We start from the raw sequence: 11,278 nt of genomic DNA, 5'->3' as shown, positions 1-11,278 counted from the left end.
ACTCACACCACCCTCTGGGTGGAACTAAATCTTTCCTCACATCTATGTCCCCTGGTCATTGATCCCTCCACCAAAGGGAAGGGTTTCTTCCTGTCTACTCTATGCCCCTCATAATGTCATATATCTCAATCATGTCTCCCATCAGTCTGCTGTGCTCCAAAGAAAACAACTCCAGTCTATTCAATCAATCTTCATAACTAAAACGGTCCATCCCAGGCAACATCCTGGTAAATCTCCTCTTCTCTGCATTCTTTCCAGTGCTATTGCCCTTAGTGTTGGGTGGGATTACTGGGTTATGGGGATAGGATGGAGGTGTTGACCTTGGGTAGGGTGCTCCTTCCAAGAGCCGGTGCAGACTCGATGGGCCGAATGGCCTCCTTCTGCACTGAAAATTCTATGAAATTACGTCCCCCTATAATGTGAATTCCAGAACTACACACAATACTCTAGATGTGGCTGAGCCAACGCTTCATACAGTTTCAGCATAACCTCCCTGCTCTTAAACACTATGCCTTGACTAATAAAGGCAAGTACTTAAATGCTTTCTTAACCTCTATATTCATCCGCCCTGCTACTTTAAGGGACTGGTGTACATGCAGCCAAAGTCCCTCTGGTCCTCAGTGCTTCCCAGGATCCTGCCGTATTTCATGTATTCCCTTTCCTTGTTTGTCCTGCTCAAATGTATCGCCTCACACTTATCTGGATTGAATTCCATTCACCACTGATTGGCCCATCTGACCAGCCTGTCTATTTTCTCCTTATACTTGCCTTTATTAGTCAAGGCATAGCGTTTAAGAGCAGGGAGGTTATGCTGGAACAGGAATATCCTCCCGTAGTCGAAGGTAATCCTCCTCACTATTTACCATCCCACCAATTTTCCTTTCATCCATGAACTTACTGATCAACCCTTCTACATTCAAGTTCAAATTATTTATATAGGCCGGGATTCTCCGTTTGGAGACTAAGGGTGGGATTTTCTGTTCCTGCGGTTAAGTGCCGGCTTGAACGGAGAATCCACGGGAGGTTCACATCGAAAAGAATTGGCAAACCCCTCACCGATTCCGCTACCGGTGAGGGGCGAGCACCTGCGCTATATTAAACGCTGGCGGACCACATCGAGTATGGCCTGAGAATGGCTGGGTCCCAGGCATGAAGTCGCGCCGTACAACATGGCAACCTAACCTGCCAACCGCAACCCCACGGCACACCCCCACACACCCCCCCCCCCCACCCCTGACAGACGCCCCACCTGGCCAGCGGCACAGATCCCGGCCAAGTGTGGCAGCGCTGGACACAGTCCGCAGTCGACACACCAGCTCAGACCATACGTGACCCGCGCCGCCGGGAACTTGGCCCATCGGGGCGGAGCATTGCGGGTGGGCCGCCCAATAAGACACCAACGGCATTGCGACGGCACGCAGCACGCGGCACGATGCACCCGGTTTGGAGGGAGTGGAGAATCGCAAATCGGTGCAGATTCCAGCAGCAGAATCAATTTTCCGCCCGATGGCCGATTATGATTTCGCCGTCGGGCAGCGGAGAATTCCACCCAGTGTGTTCCCACCAAGATTAAATAGAGTGTGATTCACGTTTCTGTTGCGGGTGCTATTCTTTCCACGATTCAGGACATACAAATGGTCTAGCACTCTGCCAGTGCAAATTGAAAGCAATTCTGGCTCAGCGGACAATGTAAACGCTGGAGCCAGAATTAGCGCTAAGGAACCTGACAGCTGTAACTTTTTTTAGCACTCCACTCACCAAAAACTCATTGCAATCATGAAGATGGCTGAGAGAGGACCTGCCCAACACTACCCCCCCCCACACACACACCCAATTTCCGAGGAAGGATATCCTCTTTCTCATGGTAGGCCGCAGACACAAGCCTGCCTCCTGAACAGCACCTGGAAGATGATAGCAGAGGCAGTCAGTGCTGCCGCTCTCACCAGGAGGAGACAGTTTGTGATCCTGAAAAGTTGGGATCACCGGTGAGGCCTCAGCCCTAACAGGGCAGGGAGCGTTCCAGATATTCTTTGGTTGGGGTGTGCTCTGCTTCCTCTGCAATGGGAACTGCTTCTGAAGAATATCAACATTTGGTGGGCCACTGATTGAGCTTGGCCGTGCCCATCCCCTTGTGGATATCCCCGGCGTATGATGGTTTCCAGAGGGGTGGACTCCCAGAGGCTCTCTAGAGATTCACAGGACACAGTCAGCAGTGTGAGCAGCCAGGGGCTTAAAAGTAGCACCAGAGGGGTGTGTTTAAATCCACATACTGCAGCAATGGTGGTTCAAGCCATGCCACCCCGATCTCAAGGGGGACACCCAGAGTCCACAGACTTGGCATCAAGTTGTTCCCTGCTACTGCCCCCAGATCCGTCAGCCACCCCCAGCAAGCCGATAGTTTGAGAGTTTTGTTAGCCTCCCACTGCTCCTCAGCAGCCATGGCGCCCAGGCCTTGCACCAATTCGTGCCCGCGAGACTTCTGCCTAAGAGGGGTGGAGCATTGTGGAGGGGTGGAGAATGAAGTGTGCTCCTCACCCATTCCCACTCTAAGCCAGGCCCATCCAAGATGGCCTTCCCACCCATGAACACACTCATACTCCATACCTGCCATGTCGCATTCCCCCCTCCCCCCCCACCCCTTTCCATCCACACTGGTCAACCATCGCTGCCTCCCCCCAACTGCACTCCTGTTCACTAGCACTGCTTGCGAGCGAATCAATTCATGCCCGATGGCTCCCTCCAATGCTCCCCCATCCTTCCCCCCCCCCCCCACCATATTCCCAAAAGATCCTAAAATACAACCCTAAAAAGACAAAACATCAAAAGGCCTGCTGTGTGTGTGCGGGGGGGGGGGGGGGGGGGGGGGGGGAGAGGAGTGGGGAGCCCCCCAAACAAGAACAATAACAAAACCCAACTTCCACAGACGTAACTCCTCCACTCCAAATCACCATTCAGCTCTCCCCCTGCTTATGATCCCTGATAAAGTCATTCACCTCCTCTGGCATCCCAAAGTAATATTTTCGGCAACCATAGGTTATCCAAACTCTGGCCGGGTACAACACCCCAAATTGAATCTGTCGCCACTAAAGCACTGCCTTGGCCTTATTGAACCCCGTTCACATCCTGGCCAACTCCACTTCAATGTCCTGATAAATCCAGACTTGATTTCCCTCCCATTCACAAATTTGTTTCAACTTGGCCCACCTCACAATCTTTTCTTTGTCTAGAAACCTGTGCACCCGCACAATCACTGCCCCGAGTGCGGGAAGCTCCGCACTCGGCTTCTGCCTCAAGGACCTATGGGCCCAGTCCACCTCTGGGACCTTGTCCAATACCTTCCCCTCCGCCAACCTGGCCAAAATCCTCACAACGTAGTTCGCGTCGCTCGTTCCTTCCACTCTCTCTGGCAGACCCACAATCTGCAGGTTTCGTCGCCTGGACCCATTCTCTTGGTCTTCCACCTTCTACCACAGTGACCTGCACAGATCCCCCAAGATTGCTACTTCCGCCTCCAGAGACACAATATGGTAATTCTGGTCAGACACCACCTTCTCCACCTCCTGAACCTTTGCCCCATGTTCAGAGTCATTTTTCCACCCGCTCCAGAGACCAGCGAAGAGGCACCACTAACCCCTCAATGGCCTTCAACCATCTCTGCATCTCCTTCCTTTGCTGCTGAAACACCTTTTTAATGAAGCCCATCAATTACTCAATCTGCAGCTTTCCCGCTGCCGACGACCCTTCCCCCTCCGCCATTTCCATAATTGGTACTGTGCCACGAGTCTCCTCCAACTCTTCCTCGCTAGGTCCTTCACTGTCTTCAGCCAAATTAGATAACCCGTAAACGTGCCCATCCAGGGGAACATTACTTCCCCTACACTCTCCGCTCCACTTCTCTGACGAATCTACCCAAAACCTGGGTAAAAAGGACCAAAACCAACACCTTCAAGCAGGAGCCACTGTGTGTGTGACTACCAACTCCATGGTCGTCACCAGAAGTCCCAGGGAAAGTTTACATGTGAGGTGACTGATGAATTTTTGCACGTAAATGCCATCTAAGATGATACTGAACTATAGTGAACAAATATGATTCCCCTTTTTGCCCTGAGTTCCTCACATCAGGAAGGTAGTGAAGGCTGCTATATTTGATCTCAGCATACTCGGCCAGAGAGAGAGAGAGGAAAAGATCAGCCAGGGCTTGTACCCCGAAGCACATCCAGTATAGGTGTTGGGTGAGGAGAATTTTAATTCCTGCCACTGCTTCCCCACTCCAGTAGCCTGTTGACATTCATTTAGACTCGTAATGAAATCTTGCGAGGCGTCGCAATCTGTATCTCGCCCTCGCTGGACGAGATCCAGATGAACAAATTTAAATGAGCCATTAGGCTCATTGAAATATGTCTACGTCTGAATCTGTCGGGGCCGGGAACTAACGCCTGAGCCTGGGAGGCCAGGGCGCCGTTCAGCACTGGTTCATACTGACATGGAACAGGCGTTAGAGCACATGGGGGGGGCGAGAGATCTCCCAAGCCATCGGAGGCCCCTGGATAATTGGGCATTGGGCAAGGTGGTACCATGGTACCTGGAATCCCTGGTACTGCCAGCCTGGCACCTTTGCAATTCAGTGCCAGGGTGATTCTACTGGGGTGCCCAGGTGGCACTGCCAGGCAGTCAAGGGTACCATTTAACAAGCAAGCTGGCAGCCCCAAGGTGCCAGGCTGTCTGTGCCAGGGATCAGGCCCCCGAATATCCTGCCCTTAAGAAGTGGGATGACGGCCCCCCCCCCCCCCCCCCCCCGAGAGGTACGTTGGGGATGGGGTGCCAGAGGCCTCAGTGAGAAGTCTGAGGGGGCTTTTGAGAAATTGGGGCAGCATTTAAAATTGGCACCTCGATCGCTTCCTGCACTGACAAGCTGAACTCGTCAGTGAAGGAAATTAGCTAAGTGTGGCTTCAGCAGGGCGTTCTTAACCAAGTCCAGAAAAAAACACAGTCCCGTTTGATAGTAGGGTCGTTCCCGGCACTGCAGGCGCCAAGGAAAACCCTGCTATGCCACCCAAAAGAGGATTCTGTTTTTTGCCTGTTAAATCATGCCCAGTGTCAACCCAGTTAAAAGGAACAAACGGTAAAATTTCCGCAGTTCCTTATTCTGAAGAATTCTTTTAATATCACTTATTGTCAAGTATGTTCTCACCAACTATTTCAAAAAGCAGGTGAAACCGGGTCATGCAGACCAAGAAAATCTCAGATTTTATTTCTGGTCTCGGATTCATTTGCTGATCTCAGCTGGAGTGTAATTTATGCGTAGTTCAAATTTAGAGTCTTTCTAACCCCTTTTACTCATGCACAAAGCAAGAAGCAGCTTACACAAGCAAATTCAGTGCTCACATACCTGAAATAAACTGAAACCGACAGCTTTCCATGTCAGGTGAAAGGAACAGTCTGCCATAGGAATAATAGTTGCCCGTGTGTTTTGTACCAGAGCTTGGCCAGCAAGGCAGCACAGTGGTTAGCACTATGGCTCCACAGCTCCAGGGTCCCAGGTTCGATTACCCGCTTGGGTCACTGTCTGTGCGGAGTCTGCACGATTTCCCTGTATCTGCATGAGTTTCCTCCGGGTGCTCCGGTTTCCTTCCAAAAGTCCCGAAAGACGTGCTGTTAGGTAATTTGGACATTCTGAAGTCTCCCTCTGTGTACCCGAACAGGCAGTGTGGCGACTAAGGGCTTTTCACAGGAACTTCATTGCAGTGTTAATATAAGCCTACTTGTGACAATAAAAGATTATTATATTCTTAATTTTTTTTAATGAAAAAATATTACAAAGGTGCACAAAAATGGCAACGGTATGACTTAAGCTGTCCCTAAAGTCTTAGGAGCTCTTTCCATAAGATTTTAACTCAGACACTTGAGTGGGAATTTTAATTCCTAAAAATGGGTGTTTGGATCATGTTGAGAAGATAAAGTGTTAAAATTCTAAAACAGGAACACAACCATCTTCAACAAATGACTTCCAGTTTTAACAGACACGGGATGAGAGGTGGGTGATCAATTTGCTCTCAGGAGGCAAGTCGGTCATTGAAACATTTTAAGTAGACTGCATGCATTCATTTTAACAGGATTTCTATCTATTTTTAACCAAAGTTGGCCAGGTTTTCCAAGCCTGGTGAAATCCAGCAAGAAGGAAACAGAACGAGTCTGATCCATCAGGTAAGTGCCTTTTCAGCACGGCTTGTGGACCAAAGCGAACAGGATTGTTTCCCCTTTTCCCAATAAGCTAACTACAAACAATCGCGACCCCTACCTCATTCAAATATTTCCTCCCGCACAGCTCCATCACCCAAACACCCTTCAGAGATCACGAAAACCTCCACCTCCCCTTTTTTTCCCCCAGAACTGATCTCCTTCCAATCTCTTCTCACCCACAATTTCTCCTCAACCTTCCCAATGTGCACAGGTGCGATTTAACTAAATGGGAGCAAAGTCCCACAGTGAGAGCATTTACCCACGTGTTTCCCAGTGCTCACAGCGCCGAAAAACACACTGCTATCGAACCCAACTCGGTTTAGATAGGGGGCCACACATAGCACTGTTTCCCGCACTGAGGAGCTCTGCTCACCGGAACCCCTCAGTGTAGCAAGAGATCGGTGGCACCCCGATCTCTGGAGACCCGCCCCCACGCACCCCCCAACACCCGCGCAGGTCACCCCAAGCCCGATCGCTGCCCTGCAAAAATGCCAGCTTGGCACATTTGGAGCGCCACCTGGGCACTTTGACAGTGCCAGGCTGGCACCCAGACTGGTAGTGCCAGAATGCCCAGCTGGCACCAACAGTGCCAGGGCACCACCCTGCCCAAAGGGCATGGACCTAGGGGCCTCCAATCCTCTGGGAGACCCCCGTAAGTGCCATCTGTCTGATCCCCATTCGTGGAGATGAGTACAGAACAGCACTCGCCCGAGGTCTCCAAGGCGAAGGGGATAGATCCCAAAGCATCTGGTGCCTCGGGAAACTGTATATTACAGTGAGAATAGCTGTCTCAGTCTAATATGCAGATTTTCCATAAAGTGATCCCGCCCACAATGGGCGAGATTTACATCGCAATGTCTTGCGAGATCACTTTAGATCCTGCAAGGCTTTGTGAACCGGGTAGGTCCCGGGAGTGAGGTCTCTCAGCTTCTATGGCCATGTTGTGCCATCCTGTGCTGCTTTTCGGGCGCAGTGTGGTCATTTGATCATGCCCCACATCTCTGTCCTTCAACTCCTCCTCCAATCCTCATACCTATACTTCACTCTGGCCTACAGCCTTTCCTATAGCATTCCTGCTTGACAGACAAAAAAGCCTTTTAATCAGGCTCATTTCACACTCACACCATGGAATTAAACCTCCCTCAGTGTTCAACATAATTCCTCCGTAAATCCAGCTCAAAAAGCAACATCAGTAAATATTGGAGCTTCTGAAGAAGGTCGTATGGACATTTGATTCCTACAGGACTGCCTACGCTATCTCATATGGGAACAGGCTGTCAAGGCAGAGAACTGAGAAGCTGAGGAAAATACCACAGTACTTACACAATTCATCTAATACTCCAAAGGGTATGTTTCAACATATTAAATTAACAAGGTTCTTCCTCACTTGTCGGAGAATCCTTGTATTATTTAGTTTTAGTAGATTGATGCAAGCAGCAAACACTTGGCTTTCTATATAGTTATTTTCTCCTTGCGTCTTGCAAAGGCTTAAAACAGTACACATCATAATTTCAACTGACATGAAATTCCTTTGATGGTTCAGCAATCCAAGATAACGAGTTTCACTTCTTCTGCAGTTGGCAATGTTATGTGCTTTAGTATTTCAAGGACATGAGGTGGTTTCTTAATTAGCTTATGAATAATTGCAATGGCATCCGTGAGGAAACAAGTTAGGTAGGTAGCATCCCTTGGAGATATGGCATTTTCCAAACAACTTAGTATATCATTCAACCCAAATATCAAGAGAGAAAAGAAGCAGCCTGAAGCCAATCTTTAAGCTTTGAAGTAGAATCAAATGACGAAAGTCACAGAAATATTGTTGCTGAAGTATATTGGAACTTTGCTTCCATCACAGAGACAATGCAATTGAATGCAACACCCTCCGGCTAAGGAGGGAAGAAATAAACTTCACACGGATGCCATGACTGCCATCATACAATGCCTACTGAAAGCAAGCACCTGTGAAGGGCACAACTATGAAAGCCATATAGCGCCTGAAGCTTCCCAACACACATTAAAATTCATAAAAGAATGGATCCTTGAGTAAGGTACTGGATGGTGGCTAGCATCTGTGCAGATGTACCCCAAAAAGGGGCTGACCATGTAGGAGAGATGGGGTTGGTACAGAAATTCAAAACAGCAAAAAGTTTCTGACAGCTCAACACAGGCAAACAATTGCTCTGGTACACACCATTATCGTTCAAATTAACTGAAAGCAGATGTCTCTGTGGTGTTCTTTGAGTTGCTAAATTCAGGATGGTTGGCGTAGTGTTCACAAAGACCAGAAATAACTTTGAAATTGAACGAAGTTCTAAATTTATTAACACTACTTATTTGGATTCGATACTCACTCCTATATAATACACAGTTGATAATAAACATATAATCCACACTCATCTGCTACTACTCTCTACACTATTATGTTAACTATGATCTGCTCTCACTCACACTGCCTTTCCTTCAGCCTGTGCTATAGTTTTCTCCTCAACTTCTCAACCAGAAGGCTTAACATAAATGCCTTATATAGTTGTACATCTAGCTCCCCCAAGTGGTTGATTTAGACATTACATTAATCCTTGCAGTTCTTTACATTTATGATAATGTCACATCACTCTTTCTTTGAAAAGAAAGGTTCTAAACTTTGTAAAAAAAAATTTCTTTGAACATTACATTAGTGAGCATGAATTATTAACTTGTTTTTACATTCAGTTGCAAAAATAACTGTTAAGTCACATTGGTGATGACAGATGAATAGTTATTACAGTCATTACCAAATTAATCTGTTTGGTGGTTTCCTCGTTCTAGTTGATCTTATAGAATTATAGAATTTACAGTGCAGAAGGAGGCCATTCAGCCCATTGAGTCTGCACAGGCTCCAGGAAAGAGCACCTCACCCAAGGTTAACACTTCCATCCTATTCCCATAACCCAGTAACCCCACCCAACACTAAGGGCAATTTTGGACACTAAGGGCAATTTATCATGGCCAATCCACCTAACCTGCACATCTTTGGACTGTGGGAGGAAACCGGAGGAAACCCACGCACACACGGGGAGGATGTGCAGACTCCGCATAGACAGTGACCTAAGCCGGAATCGAACCTGGGACCCTGGAGCTGTGAAGCGATTGTGCTATCCACAATGCTACCGTGCTGCCCTTCTCAGTGATTTTGGCAAAGTATGCAAGTGACCTTCCAAATTGGCTTGATGTATTGGTGACAATGAAGGATTAGGAAAGTCAATGTCTTTGAAGATGGCATCCTGAGCAATAATGTTCTGAGTTTCAGATGAAACATGTTTTTTTATTTGCAGTAATGCTCTTCTATTTCTTCTAAACATTGCATCTTGTTCAGTCTGAACCAAGTACAATCTGGATGCAACTAGTCTTAAAACTTTAGCTATGTGTTGCCAGCCGCCATCAGAATTTTCTATACAAACCTAGTCTCCTTCTTTTAACTTTGATAAAGGTTTTGTGCGCTTGTCGTAGTACTCTTTTTGTTTTTGTTTTCGTAACCTTAGACGGTTATGTATTTATTGATGATCCATATTTTGAACCTTGATCTCTGGTAATGTGGTGCAAATATTTCTTCCCATCAACGTCTGGGCAGGTGAGAAACCTAAAGACAATTGGGTAGCTCTGTCTGTCAACAGTGCCAAAGATATGTCTTTGTTGTCATCGATTGCTTTACTCAATATTTTTTTTAACTTTCTCTGCTTTGCCATTTGTTTGAGGGTACAATGGGCTTGATGTGATATGATTAAAATTATAACGCTCTGCAAATTGTGTCCACTCCCAGCTGGTGAAGCAATAACTATTGTCAGAGACACGCAAAATGGAATTCCATGGCGAGCAAAAACAGATTTTGCTGCTTGTGTTACATAGAACATAGAACAGTACAGCACAGAACAGGCCCTTCGGCCCTCGATGTTGTGCCGAGCAATGATCATCCTACTTAAACCCACGTAACCCGTATACCCGTAACCCAACAATCCCCCCATTAACCTTACACTACGGGCAATTTAGCATGGCCAATCCACCTAACCCGCACATCTTTGGACTGTGGGAGGAAACCGGAGCACCCGGAGGAAACCCACGCACACACGGGGAGGAGGTGCAGACTCCACACAGACAGTGACCCAGCCGGGAATCGAACCTGGGACCCTGGAGCTGTGACAGATCTCATCATTGGATCATTCAGCATAATCACCTCGGGATAGTTGGAATAATAATCAATTATGACTAGATAGTCATGACCTTTAAAGTAGAATAGATCCATACCAACTTTGATCCATGGATTGGTGATAAATTCATTTTGTTCCATACTCTCTTTGCATTGCACAGATTGATGCATTTGACAAATGCTTCATTCCTGCACGATTGTCCACATCCTTGTTGATTCCAAGCCAGTGCACAGATTGTCTTGCTCGTCTACATTTTTCAATACCTTGATGACCCTCGTGTGTTTGTCCCAAGATACCCTGTTGGAGCCATGAAGGAATAACTATCCTGTCTCCTTTGAGTAGGAATCCGTTAATTATTGTGAGGTCATCTTTGATACTGCGAAAAGCGGAGCAACATCCATTGGGCCATCCTTCTTTGAGGTATTTCATTACCCTTTAGAGCAGGGGTGGGCAAACTACGGCCCGCGGGCCGCATGCGGCCCGCCAAAGGTATTTCTGCGGCCCACCAAGTCATTAAAAAAAAAAAAAAAATTTTTTTTTTAAAAATTTTTTTTTTTTTTTTTTTTTAAATTTTTTTTTAAAGGTTAATGGGTGGGGGGGCTGTTGGGTTACTTACTGGCATAGGGTGGATACGTTGACTTGAGTAGGGTGATCATTGCTTGGCACAACGTCGAGGGCCGAAGGGCCTGTTCTGTGCTGTACTGTTCTATGTTCTATATGAGGCGCCCAGAATCATAACCGGGTGAAGTAATTATTTTACTTAATATACTATGCGGCCCTTTGTGAATTGTGAATTTCTGAATGCGGCCCTTGCACGGAAAAGTTTGCCCACCCCTGCTTTAGAGTGTCAAATCCTT

At 47.3% G+C, this 11,278-nt stretch overlaps 1 protein-coding gene across 2 annotated transcripts in view; it reads right to left on the bottom strand.

Annotated features, from left to right (window-relative positions):
• The window catches only part of inpp4b (inositol polyphosphate-4-phosphatase type II B), a 1,043,608-nt gene that overhangs the window by 734,901 nt on the left and 297,429 nt on the right, over window positions 1-11,278 (bottom strand). The gene's annotated exons all lie outside the window — the stretch shown is intronic.

The sequence above is a fragment of the Scyliorhinus canicula genome, chromosome 3, assembly GCF_902713615.1.
Source record: "Scyliorhinus canicula chromosome 3, sScyCan1.1, whole genome shotgun sequence".
NCBI lineage: Eukaryota > Metazoa > Chordata > Chondrichthyes > Carcharhiniformes > Scyliorhinidae > Scyliorhinus > Scyliorhinus canicula.
The sequence above is the reverse complement of the archived record's forward strand: the minus strand, read 5'-3'. Positions and strand labels throughout refer to the sequence as shown.